The sequence below is a fragment of the Bos taurus genome, chromosome X (assembly GCF_002263795.3).
Source record: "Bos taurus isolate L1 Dominette 01449 registration number 42190680 breed Hereford chromosome X, ARS-UCD2.0, whole genome shotgun sequence".
Taxonomy (NCBI): domain Eukaryota; kingdom Metazoa; phylum Chordata; class Mammalia; order Artiodactyla; family Bovidae; genus Bos; species Bos taurus.
The window spans coordinates 97,438,012-97,452,050 of record NC_037357.1 but is presented as its reverse complement, the minus strand read 5'-3'; the positions used below and the strand labels follow the sequence as shown (position 1 = coordinate 97,452,050).

The 14,039-nt window shown below is 38.4% G+C and overlaps 1 protein-coding gene and 1 pseudogene across 7 annotated transcripts in view; both read left to right on the top strand.

Annotated features, from left to right (window-relative positions):
* The window catches only part of LOC132344328 (ATP-dependent RNA helicase DDX3X-like), a 90,527-nt pseudogene that overhangs the window by 11,050 nt on the left and 65,438 nt on the right, over positions 1-14,039 (top strand).
* Positions 1-14,039, top strand: part of ZNF674 (zinc finger protein 674) — a 34,218-nt gene that overhangs the window by 16,431 nt on the left and 3,748 nt on the right. The window lies entirely within an intron of this gene.

Genomic DNA, 14,039 nt, shown 5'->3' with positions numbered 1-14,039 from the left:
AGAACTCTTAAGATTCACTCTCTTAGCAACTTCCAAATACACAATACAGTATTATTAGCTACACTTGGGCTTCCCATGTGGCTCAGTGGTAAAGAATCTGCCTTCCAGTGCAGGAGACGCAAGAGATGTTTGATCCCTGGGTTCAGAAGATCCCCAGAGGAAGAAATGACAACTTGCTCCAGTTTTCTTGCCTGGAAAATTCCATAAACAGGAGGAGCCTGGCAGCTAGAATCCGTGTGATCGCAAAGACTTGGACATGACTGAGCGACCAAGCATACACACACAGCTATAGTCACCATGCTGTTACTACTTCTGCAGTGTTTATTTAGAAAGCCCCAGGCTGGAATCAAACTAAGAAAAAATGTCACTGCTGTTTCCCAATTTACAGAGGAGCTGCCTCCTCACCCCTCCCCCCATGTTAGTATTACCTTAATCCATGTGTACAGATCATTGTTGAATCTTGAGATGTGGGCAAGAGAAGTGGAAAAATAAAGGGCTCTACCAATGGTTTTTTCAAAGCAAATGGCCTGCAAAGAGCTGTACTGATATCATGTTAAGCCAGTTCCTTCAGAGCATGGATTGCAACTGGGTGGCAGATGTAGCTTCTGAAATATGTGAAACTTCGGGTTTTGAACAGGAAGCATCAGTGTAAAAATGCAAAGCTCTGTAACTTTATGCAGCCAAACTGATGATACAGACAGTGCATGATTTAGACCAGTGCTGCCCAAGAGAACTTTCTACTATGATAGCACTGTTCTCTCTATATAGAACTGTAGTACAGGCACACTCCTTGGGCTTCGCAGGTGGCGCTAGTGGTAAAGAACCCTTCTGCCAATTCAGGAGACGTAAGAGATGTGGGTTTGATTCCTGGGTCAGGAAGATTCCCTGGAGGAGGGCATGGCAACCCACTCTAATATTCTTGCCTGGAGAATCCTGTGGACAGAGGAGCCTGGTGGGCCATGACTAACAAAAGAGTCAGACACAACTGGAGCAACTTAGCATGCATGCATACAGGGGCACACTCTACATTACATTTTGGTAATTGTTAAGTACGAATTGGTATCTTACTGTAATTTTTGTTTCCCTGATTACAAGTCAAGGTATTTATCATTTCATATTTGGTGTGGACTGGATTTCCTCTTCTGTGGCTTACTTGTTTATATCCTTTATTTGTGTTTTTGTTGGGGGTATTTGTCTTTTTCAGATTTATACAGATTCTTTATATAGTCCCGATTCTGATTTTGTGTATAGTCAATATCTTTTTAAAAATTTTTTATTGGAGAGTATAGTTGATTTACAATGTTGTGTTAGTTTCAGAGGCATAGCAAACTGAATCAGTTACACATACACATATGTCCACTCTTTTTAGTTAGTATTCTTTCTTCATCTTGGTTATTGTTGGTGTTTTTTGAGTAGAAGTTTTCTTTGTAATGTAATTTCTTTGTAATTGATTGATTTTTTAGTTTGTACTTTTTGTGTAATTTCATGTAACTTTTCTCTGACTGAGCTCATAAAAATGTAATTTTCTTCCCCAAATTTCATATTTTGCATTTTACTTTCTTAAAATCTGCCTCAGTCAGTTCAGTCACTCAGTCATGTCTGACTCTTTGCGACCCCATGAACTGCAGCATGCCAGGCTTCCCTGTCCATCACCAACTCCCGGAGTTTACTCAAACTCATGTCCATTGAGTCAGTGATGCTATTCAATCTTCTCATCCTTTGTCATCCCCTTCTCCTCCTGCCTTCAATCTTTCCCAGCATCAGGGTCTTTTCCAGTGAGTCAGTTCTGTGCACCAGGTGGCCAAAGTATTGGAATTTCAGCTTCAGCATCAGTCCTTTCAATGAATATTCAGGACTGATTTCCTTTAGGATGGACTGGTTTAATCTCCTTGCAGTCCAAGGGACTTTCAAGAGTCTTCTCCAACACCAGAGTTCAAAAGCATCGATTCTTTGGCATTCAGATTTCTTTATAGTCCAACTTTCACATCCATACACGACTACTGGAAAAACCATAGCTTTGATTAGATGGACCTTTGTTGGCAAAGTAATGTCTGTGCTTTTTAATATGCTGTCTAGGTTGGTCATAGCTTTTCTTCCAAGGAGCGAGCATCTTTTAATTTCATGGCTGCAGTCACCATCTGCAGTGATTTTGGAGCCCTGCAAAATAAAGTCTCTCACTGTTTCTGTTGTTTCCCCATCTATTTGTCATGAAGTGATGGGACCAGATACTATGATCTTAGTTTTCTGAATGTTGAGCTTTAAGCCAACTTTTTCAGTCTCCTCTTTCACTTTCATCAAGAGGCTCTTTAGTTCTTCTTTGCTTTCTGCCATATATATAGGCATATATAAAATTTGCCTAGACTTTACATAATTCATGAAGAAGGGAACTATTAGTTGTCCTTTTTCCCCCATGTGGACATCCACTTGTACCATGCCACATACTAAACCCTTTCAATGGTGGTGTGGGATACCCCTTCAACTAGAGGTCAAGTTCCATATCTGTGTGGGGCTTTTCCAAGGCTCTCTATTTTATTCCATTAGTCTGTTTGTCCCTTTGCCATTTGCATGTTTTTCTAACTTTATAATGAATATGTAAAGCACTTTAAAGTGCCTAAGTGAATGCTATATACATGTCAACTGTTATTCTTACTGTTCTTGATGTTGTTAATAGCTGGTAGGATGATTCTCCTTATCTCTTTGGACTCTTTGGTCTTCAAATAGGAATCTAAGGATTAGTTTGTCAAGTTCCATGGAAAACTATTGGAGATTTCAATTGTAGTTGACCTGTGTTTGGAGATGAGTTGGAAGTATGTTGGGGTTTGATATCTTTACTCTATTGAATTTTACCATCAGTGAACTCTTATTCAACCTGTCCTTTCTGCCATTTAGTAATATTTTGAACTTGTCGTCAGGACATGTTTGCACATCTTTTGTTACACTTAGTCTTTGATACCTCCTAGCTATTATTGCAATTGTGATGAGGATTTTTTTTTTCATAGTATGGTTCCTAATTGGTTAATACTAATGTATGACAATGCATTGGTATTTATACATTCAATTTGTGTACAGAAACCTGTCTGAATGCTTTTATTAATACTAATAGCTTTTAGATTCTCTTGGGTCTTCTATGTAAACAATTATCTTCTTAAAAGCAATTTTGGATTTCCAATTATCACTTCAGTTCAGTCGCTCAGTTGTGTCTGACTCCTTGTGACCCCATGGACTGCAGCACACTAGGCTCCCTGTCCATCACCAGCTCCTGGAGCTTGCCCAAACTCATGTCCATCGAGTCAGTGATACCATCTGACCATCTCATCTTCTGTCATCCCCTTCTCCTCCTGCCTTCAATCTTTCCCAGCGTCAGGGTCTTTTCCAGTTATACATTTTCTTTTTCATTTCCCATTCTATTAGTCAGGGCCTGTAATACAGTGTCTAATAGATATAATGATAGTGAATTCCTTATTTGTTTCTGATTCTAATGCAGATATTGGTGAGGACAATGATAGAAATGTAATGATAGTCAGTGTGTAAGCGTGTGCTGTGTCCCACAAATGCAGTACTCTGTCTGCTTTATATACGTTATAGAGTTTAATCCTCCAAATGATCTTGTAAAGGAAACTGGTTATTATTTTATAGATGAGAAACTGAGGCACAGAGAGAATGTGATTTCTAAAACGTTCATCATTAAGTATATTTGCTGTGGTTTTTTGAAAAAATACCTTTCATCAAAAGCGTTTATGTCCCTGGTTTACTAAGACATTTAAAAAAAAAATCATGAATGTGTGGTATTTTCTTGAATGCTTATTTTCTGCATCTATTGAGAAGATACTTTTTTCTCTTTTAATCTATTATTGTGGTAGATTATATTAACATTTTTTCAATGTTGTACTGTTCTTGCATTCCTGTGCTAAACTCTTAATTAGTTTTAAAGCATTTTAATTGATTGAATTCAGTTTAGTCATGTTTAAGAGTTTTCCATTAGTGTTCAGAGTGAGACAGATCTTAGATTTTCTTTTCGTGTACTGTTCTCTTATTCTGGTATCCAAGGTTATCCTCATTGCATAAAAAAGACTGTGTACTTTTCGCTTTTTTTCTAGTTTCTGAAATTATATTGACTGAACTATACCTGTTCTTAAGAGTTTGATAGCAGTCATCTACAACAGCATCTGGATAGGAAGCCTTTTTTAGGGGAAGACTTTCAAGTACAGAGTAAAATTTATAGTTTTTTAAAAGCAATTCCTGATTTATTCATGTTTTCTCTATCTTCTATCAGTTCTGGTAATTTTTTAAGATAATCATGTTTCGTCTGAGACTTCAGATTACTGACCTAGGGCAGTATTCTCTTTTGATTAAAAAAGCTTTAATTTTTATCAAATTAAATCATGTCCATGGTTTAAAGAATAAAATAAATGTGATAAAACTATAATGAATGTCAAGGGCATAATAGTGTACTTGGTCTTAGCTAACAAGCTGAGAAACAGGGCATGACAAATATAAAATTCAGGATAGTGATTATCTGAGAAGAAAGAGAATGAAATGAGCACATGAAGAACTTCAAAGGTAAAAATAATTTTTTTAATGAGTGGTGGATATGCAGATAATTTTTGATATCTCTGTTCTTTATAATCTACATATTTCTTATAAAAATTATTTAAAACTTTATGCTATGGAAGATGAAGATTTAGCTCACTTCATTGTTTTTGCCATTCATACACACACACACACACAAAGACTTCTTTTTTGAATATCAAGTTTTTTTCTTTTTTTTGAAGTATAGTTCATTTATAATACTGTGTTAATTTCAGGTATACAACACAGTGATTGGATATTTTTATAGGTTATACTCCATTTAAAGTTATTCTAAAATATTGGCTGTATTCCCTGTGTCTAGTTTTTATTTTATACCTAGTAATTTTTATCTTTTTAAAAATATTTATTTGGCTGAGCCAAGTCTTAGTTGCAGCATTCGGGATCTTTAGTTGTGGCACGTAAACTCTTAGTTGTGGCATGTGGGACCTAGTTCCCTGATCAGGGATCAAACTCAGGCCACCTGCATTGGAAGCACATAGTCTTAGCCACTGGACCACTAGGGGAGTCCCAGTTTTTATCTCTTAATCCCCTTCTCCTGTTTTGCCCCTCCCCTTTCCCTCTCCCAGTTGGTAACAGCTAAATTGTTCTCAGTATCTGTAAGTCTGTTTCTCTTTTGTTACATTTATTTGTTTTATTTTTTAGATTCCACATACAAGCGAAAACATACAGTATTTGTCTTTCTCTGACTTATTTCACTAAGCAAGACTCAATGGACATTAGTTTGAGCAAACTTCAGGAAATAGTGAAGAACGGGGAAGCTTGGCGTACTGCAGTCCATAGGGTTGCAAAGAGTCAGACATGACTTAGCAACTGAACAAATATACCCTCCAGGTCTATCCATGTTCTTACAGATGGCAGAATCGCATTCCTTTTTATGGTTAAGTAATATTCCATTGCATGTATGTGTTTGTGTATGTGTGTGTCTTTGTTATCCATACATCTATTGATGAACACTTAGGTTGCTTCCATATCTTGGCTTTTGTAAATAACGCTGTTTTGAACATTGTGTCTTTTCAAATCAGTGTTTTCGTTTTCTTTTCAAATATGTGTCTTTTCAAATTAATGTTTTCGTTTTCTTTTCAAATATGTGTCTTTTCAAATTAGTGTTTTCATTTTCTTCGGCTGTATAACTAGGAGTAAAATTACTGGATCATACGGTAGTTTTTGTTTTTAACTTCCTGAGGGACTTCATAGTGTTTTCCATAGTGACTGCACTAGTTTGCATTCCCACCAACAGTGGGAGGGTTCCCTTTTCTCCACATCTCTGCCAACATTGGTTGTGGTCTTTTTCATAGTAGCCATACTGACAGGTGTGAGGTGATAGCTCACTGTGATTTTGATTTGCATTTCCCTGATGGTTAGTGATGTTGAACCTCTTTTCATGTGCCTGGTGGCCATCTGTATATTTTCCTTGCAACACAAAGACTTCTTGTTTGCCCATGTTCCAGTATGATTATACCATAAATTTGCTTTCCATCAATACTATTGTTTACATAATGACTATATGAACAAAATGACTATATGAACACTATAGATAGCCATGTAGTGACCTATGATTAATTTACCTTTTCTGTAAAACTTTTAGTTTCCTCTGGTTAATAATTGCTTTGTTTCTTTCATTTGCTTCTTTGAGTACTTCTCGCTAGTTCAGCTTAAACACTTCATGACCCATGATCCAGAGTGATTTTAAATGTTTCCAGAGCTAAAAGTGCTCCAGCAATGTCATATGCCTGAGTTTGTCTGGGGCTCTCTGACCACTCCTTTCTGGGTGGATTATCTTCATTCCTGTTTTGTGCAGCCACCATCCTAACATTTCTCTTCACCATCATTCTGGGAATTCCCTCCACTTTCTCATTGTTGGGAGTCCTCATTTGCTTTAATGCCATGCCTTCCTCTACATTTCACTGGAGCACATTCTTCCAGTGCTTTCCTAAGAAAGAATGTAGGTCCATGGGAGATAAATTTTTTTTTTTTTTAGATTTTTGAATATCTGAAAGCGTTTGTTGAAATCTCATCCAAGATGGGGAGTTGAGCTTGGAGTAGAGTTCTAGGATGGACATTTCTTTCCCTTAGACTTATGAAGGCATTGTTCCATTGTCTTCTGACTGAAATTTTCCTTTTGAGAACTCTGAAGCTTCTAAGACTTTTCCCCCCTTTATTTCCTGCTTTCTGACATTTCTTCAAGTGTCCTAATAGGGTTCATTTCCACCCATACTGCTGGGCACTTGGTAGGAGACAAATCCCTACAGCGATAGTTGCCCCTTTCTCATGCAAATCCAAGATGCTGCAGGGCTAGACAGCTGCAGTTCAAGTCCACGTGGCAAGTAAGACTTTTTAGAAAGCCCTTTTCGCTCTGTGGGAGATTCTCAGTTGACCCACTAAATAAAAATAGGCACATCCAGGTGTCTAGACACCCAGGAGAAAATCAGGTATTCAGTGCCCCAGGTAGGCTAAAATCATCAAAATAGGGAACATTCCACAATCTGCATTCCCAAACATCAGCCAGGAGCCAAGTGTGCCACGTTAACACCTTGCTGGACATTACTTTTACTGGTGCTCTCTATTTTTTCATGGGGATTGTAGTTACTATATACTGTTTGGAACCGAGTTCCAAGTTAGATCAAGGTAGTAACAAAACTCTGGAGATGGGGCTTCCAGTGGAGCTCCCTTCAGCTGCTGTGAGGATGCCAGTTTTCATTCCTTCTGGACCACAGAGTTGAGGAGCCAGGGGTCTAGGGTGGAGGTGGGGGTGGGGAGAAGTAACACCAAGTAAAAACCACATACTTGGCTGTTCTCAGTGAGGTTCACTGGTGGTTCTTGAATAAATGCTTTTTAACGTGGTGTATGACTTTGGTTAATTTCCAAAGTCCTGAAATGATAGATTTTGATAATTTTGCCAATATTTTCATTGCTTTTAACGGGAAGACAATTTACTAAGGTCCTCACTCCACTGTTCCAGAAGCCCTGCTTTAAGGCATTTCTCTTGAAACTGCACAGAAGTATAGAAAGTCATAGTCATAAGAAATACTGTCATAGTTACCTTCCAATAATAGCAAATGCTAAGATTTTGTCATTTGGTGGTAATGTTTTTTTGTTTATAAAAGAAATAGAGGTTTACAAATAAAGGTGAAGCGTCCCTTTTCCCCTCCTGAGTCCTCTTGCCTTCATTTCCTCCATAGGCAAATGGTATCATGAATTTGGTGAGTATCCTTCTAACCCATGTTTTTATACTTTTACTACATAAATTTGCACTGGTAATCAATATAGCATTCTTTTTGTAAATTTACCAGATTAGTGCCCTAGAAACCATAGGAGGTCTTTGTACAACTTACTTTCTGTATTCAGTATTCACCTTTGAGTTTACCTGTGTTAGATTTAATTCATTCATTTTAACTCCTGTATAGCATTCCAACACCTCAGTATCGGAGTCTACCAATCTAAGCCTCTATTGGTGGGCATTTAGTTGTTTCTAATACCTTGTTGCCATTCTTGTACGTGTACATATTTGCAGAATTTCTCTGTGGTGTAACTAAGTATAATACATAGTAGAATATATACATTTTCAACAGTATTAGGTGTCTAACCTTTTTTCTCTCATAAATAGAATCAATTTGTCATGTATATTTAAGTGTTTTGCATCTATGTAACTGAAATTGCTTTATAATATTTTCATATTCTGTCCTTATTTGCTTTTGGCATCCAGGTCATTCTGTTTTGTATAACATCAGATCAGATCAGATCAGATTAGTTGCTCAGTCTTCTCCAACACCACAGTATAACATAACTGTTGTTTTACCAATTTTCTTTGGTTATTTAAGTGCCAGGTGTATCTGTCTATGATTTTAACATTTCCCATTTTGTTGTAATTGTCTTTTAAAAACACATAGCTGATTTTTAAAAGCACAATTTAATATGGTTGGCCTATACTTAATGGGGTTAATATTTATTTATTGTTCTATTACTGTATTTGTATTTCTTCTTTTAGAGGAAACTGTATTTTCTAAAGATCCTGCTTTTCCTTTACCTTTTTTCATGCCTTTGCTGGGTTTTCTTTACCCTCCCCCCATACCTTTTTTCCCCTTTACTCATTTTCCTCCTGAATAATTCAAGTACAAAGCATATTCTTAGCAAGCTTTGTGTGTGGCAAATTCTCTGTTTTCTTGTCCAAAAGCATCTTTATTTTGTCATCTTCCATTGCAATAATTTAGCTGGGGATAGAGATATCTAAGGTTGTCTAAGGTGACAGCTTGTCTCAGGACTTTGAAAATATTCTTTTGGCTTCTTTTTTAGCTGATGAAATCTGTTGTTGACCTAATTGTTTCTTTATAGGTGGTTTTTAAAATTTCTCCATGGTAGCTTTCAATACTTACTTTCTTAAAGTCTTACAGTTACACAGAACTATGTCTCAGTACTGTGTCTCACCACACTCAGGACTCTGGACATTCAAGGTTAGGATATAGGGGATATATGTATACCTATGGATGATTCATGTTGAGGTTTGACAGAAAACAACAAAATTCTGTAAAGCAATTATCCTTCAATTAAAAAATAAATAAATTTTAAAAAAGGGTAAGACACATGACAGAAATCTCTCATTCATTATCTCTTCAAATGCTGCCTAGACTGGGGGTCCCTCAAGACCACTGCCACTTTCAGAGATTCTTGAGAGGGACTCCCAGGCCTTGGCATCTAGCTGTATATACAGCTAAGATTATTACAGCAATGTAGTAAGGATATACAGGCCTCCCCAGTGGCTCAGCAGGTTACGAATCTGCTTGTAATATAGGAGACACAGGAGATGCAAGTTCAGTCCCTGGGTCTGGCAGATCCCCGGAGGAGGAAATGGCAACTCACTCCAGTATTCTTGCCTGGAAAATTCCATGGACAGAGGAGCCTAGCAGACTGTCGTCCATAGGGTCTCAAAGAGGCAGACACGACTTAGCGACTGGGGATATAAGGATATACAACTAGAGCATAAGGGGAGAAGACAGGAGCAGAGTCTGGAGGACTCCATGTAGAGTTCCTTATGTTCTCTCCCTCCCATGTAGGGTCACACAGCACATACTTCTCCCAGCATTGAAAAGGCAGCAACATTTGTGTGTTTGCGCACAGAGAAGCCCATTAGAGAGACTCAGCATCTATACATACACCCCGCACTTAGCAACATTCCAGACTCCCAGAAGGAAAGCAGATCACCTTGTTTGTACAAGCAGCCTTATCAGTTAGCGAATGGTGGGGACATTCCTGAACTCTAAATTCCCAGATGGTAGCCAAGGGCCAGCCTTGCAAGCTGGCCTTTCTAAGTATAGCAGTCTCAGTGTTGCTCTAGTAACCCATCTCTTGGCATATTGCCTCTCCCTTTTTCTCTAGTCCTCCATTTGGATTAGCTGTTAAACCTATTCTGGAACTTATCATTTCTATATTTCTCTTACCATATTTCCATTGTTAGCTCTTCATGCTACATTCTGGGTGATCTCAAGGTCTGTCACCTAATCTGTTAAATCTGTCTTTATCTATGACTAGATAGAAAGTAGGCAGAGTTTTTCCCTTATTTCTTTAAACAGTTGAAATATATTTATCTTGAAGTCCACATGGTTTTACTAGCTATAGTTCTAGAAATGGGAGTATCTTTAAATATATATGCTGCTTCTCTTTCATAGTAGGTCGTTTCCTTGTGAGGTTGTTAATTTTTTACTGTTAACTCTTCAGTGATAATTAGTATACCATAGACATCCTATGAGCCCTAAGCTATAAAAATACAAAAATATATCTTTTGGAAGATGTGCCACCACTGGGAACCTACTAATACAGGACCAATTTTTAGTCTAATTTTTTAGCTTAGGGGGCTCTCTACTACACTTAGAATCATTTGGATTGAGTTACAGAACTAGGCTTTTGATTTTTTTATCTTATTAATGTATAATTGACTTACAATGTTGTGTACACTCTGCTATACAGAAAAGTGACTCAGTTACACATACATATATTCTTTTTCATATTTTTTTTCCATTATGGTTTATCACAGAATATTGAATATAGTTCCCTGTGCTATACAGTAGGACCTTATTCATTCATTCTATACATACTAGTTTGCATCGACTAATCCTAAACTCCCAATCCAACTCGCCTCCATCCCCCCTCCCCCTTGGCAACCACAAGTCTGTTCTCTATGTCTGTGAGTCTGTTTCAGTTTCATATATAGGTTCATTTGTATCATATTTTGGGAGAAGGCAATGGCAACCCACTCCAGTACTCTTGCCTGGAAAATCCCATGGATGGAGGAACCTGGTAGGCTGCAGTCCATGGGGTCTCGAAGAGTTGGACACAACTGAGCGACTTCACTTTCACTTTTCACTTTCATGCATTGGAGAAGGAAATGGCAAGCCACTCCGGTGTTCTTGCCTGGAGAATCCCAGGGACAGGGGAGTCTGGTGGGCTGCTGTCTGTGGGGTCGCACAGAGTCAGACACGACTAAAGCGACTTAGCAGCAGCAGTATCATATTTTAGATTCTACATATAAGTTATTTCATATGGTATTTGTCTTTCTCTGACTTCACTTAGTATGTTAATCTCTAGGTCCATCCATGTTCCTTCAATGGCATTATGTCATTCTTTTTATGGCTGAATAATATTCCACTTTGGATATATATCTTTTTTACCCATTCATCTGTCAGTGGACATTTAGGTTGTTTCCATGTCTTGGCTATTATAAATAGTGCTGCTATGAACATAGGGTGTATGTATCTCTTCGAATTAGTGGTTATGTCCAGATATATGCCCAGGAGTAGGATTGTTGGATCATATGGCAACTCTTTTTTTAGTTTTTAGAAGAACCTCCGTACTATTTTCCAGTGGCTGCACCAATTCACATTGCCACCAACAGTATAGGAGGGTTCCCTTTGCTCCACACCCTCTCCAGTATTTATTTGTAGACCTTTTAATGATGGACATTCTGACCTGTATAAGGTGGTACTTTATTGTAGTTTTTATTTGCATTTTTCTGATAATTAGCGATGTTGAGCATTTTTTTCATCTACCTATTGGCCATTTGCATGTCTTCTTTGCAGAAATGTCTATGTCTTGTGCCCATTTTTTTTTCAGGAAAATTTTTTTTTATTGCCATATAATTGCTTTACAATGTTGTGTTAGTTTCTGCTGTATAACAGAGTGAATCAGCCATAGGTATACATACATCCCCTTCCTCTTGAGTCTTCCTCCTCCCCGTCCCATTCCATTCTTCTAGGTCAAAACAGAGCACCAAGCTGAGCTTCCTGTGTTATACAGCAGCTTCCCACTAGATATCTGTTTCACACATGCTAGTATATGTATGCCAGTGCTATTCTCTCAATTTTTCCCACCCTCTCCTTTGCCCCTTTGTCCAGAAGTCCATTCTCTACATCCACACCTCTTTTTCTGCCCTGCAGATAGGTTCACCAGTATCATTTTTCTAGATTCCAGATGTATGCATTACTGTATGATATTTTTCTGACTTACTTCACTCTGTATAACAGACTCCAAGTCCGTCCACATCTTTATAAACGACCCAAATTCATTCTTTATAGCTAATTAATAGTCCATTGTATATATGTACCATATCTTTATCCCTTTATCTGTTGATGGACGTTTAGGTTGCTTCCATGTCCTGGCTATTATAAATAGTGCTGCATTGAACATGGGGTGCATGTATCTTTTTTGATTTGTAAATTGGAACTCTAAAAATGTATTTGTGCATGTGTGCTCAGTCATATCCAATTCTTTGTGATCCCATGGACTATAGCCCATCAGGCTCCTCTGTCCATTTTTCCCAGGCAAGAATACTGGAGTAGGGTGTCATATCTTTCTCCAGGGGATCTTCCCAACCCAATGATCAAACGTGTTTCTGGCATCCCCTGCACTTGCAGGTGGGTTCTTTACCACTGTGCCACCTGGGGAGCCCCCAAAATGAAGTGTGTTAGTTGCTCAGTTGTGTCTGACTCTATGTGATCCCATGGACTGTAGCCCACCAGGCTCCTCTGTCCATGGGGATTCTCCAGGCAAGAATACTGGAGTGGCTAGCCATTCCCTTCTCCAGGGGATCTTCCTGACACAGGGATCGAACCCAGTCTCCTTCATTGCAGGAGGTCTCTTTACCATCTGAACCACCAGGGAAGTCCCCATCCCCCACAAAATTATTTGTCCATTTATTTATTTATGGCTGCCCTGTGTCTTTGTTGCTGTATGCAGGCCTTCTCTAGTTGCAGCGAGCAGGAGCTACTCTAGTTGCAGTGCAGTGGCTTCTCTTATCATGGAGCTCAGGCTCTAAGCCCATGGACTTCAGTTGTTGCAGCATACAACTTCAGTAGTGAAGGCACATGGGCCCTGGAGTGTTTGGGCTTCAGTAGTTGTGGTGCACAGGCTTAGTTGCTCCACAGCATGTGGGATCTTCCCAGACCAGGGATTGAACCCATGTCCCCTGCTTTGGCAGGTGAATTCTTAACCACTGGACCATCAGGGATATCCAGAATACACTTTCTTCTTACCTGAGAACAGTTTTTCAAACACTCAGTTACCATTTTTTCTGTCTATCCTTTTTTCAGCAAGACAGAAAGGATCCTTAGAAACAATACCTCCTTGCATCCCAGGGCCCTCCCTTGACGCAAGTACTCACCAAGGACAACCTGAACCACAAGATGACCAGCATTATGACCCTTAGGCCCATTTTTTGATTAGGTTGTTTTCTTGTTATTGAGTTGTATGAGCTGTTTGTATATTTTGGAAATATACAAATTTTGGAAATATACAAATATAGTTTGTATATTTAAGCCCTTGTTGGTCTCATCATTTGTAAATATTTTTTCACAGTCCATAAGTTGTCTTTTCATGTTGTTTATGGTTTTGTTTGCTATGCAAAAGCTGGTGGCTGAAATGGTAAAGAATCAGCCTGCAATGTGGGAGACCTGGGTTCAATCCCTGGATTAGGAAGATCCCCTGGCAGAGGGCATGGCAACACACTCCAGTATTCTTCCCTGGAGAATCCCCATGGACAGAGGAGCCTGGTGGGCTACAGTCCATGGGGTCACAAAGAGTTGGATACGACTGAGTGACTAAGCACACATGATTTCATTTGCTATGTAAAAGCTTATAAGTTTGATTAGGTTCCATTTGTTTATTTCTGCTTTTATATCTATTGCCTTGGTAAACTGACCTAAGAAAACATGGGTATGATTAATGTCAGAGAATGTTTTGCCTATGTTCTTTTCTAGGAGTTTTATGGTATCCTGTCTTATATTTAAGTCTTTGAGCCATTTTGAGTTTATTTTTGTGCATGGTCTGAGAGTGTGTTCTAACTTCATTGATTTACATGTCATAGGTAATTTGATAGGTATTACATTAAATCTGTAAATTCCTTTGGGTAGTATGACCATTTAAACATACTAATTTTTCCAATCAAAGAGGATGGGAGTTTTTTC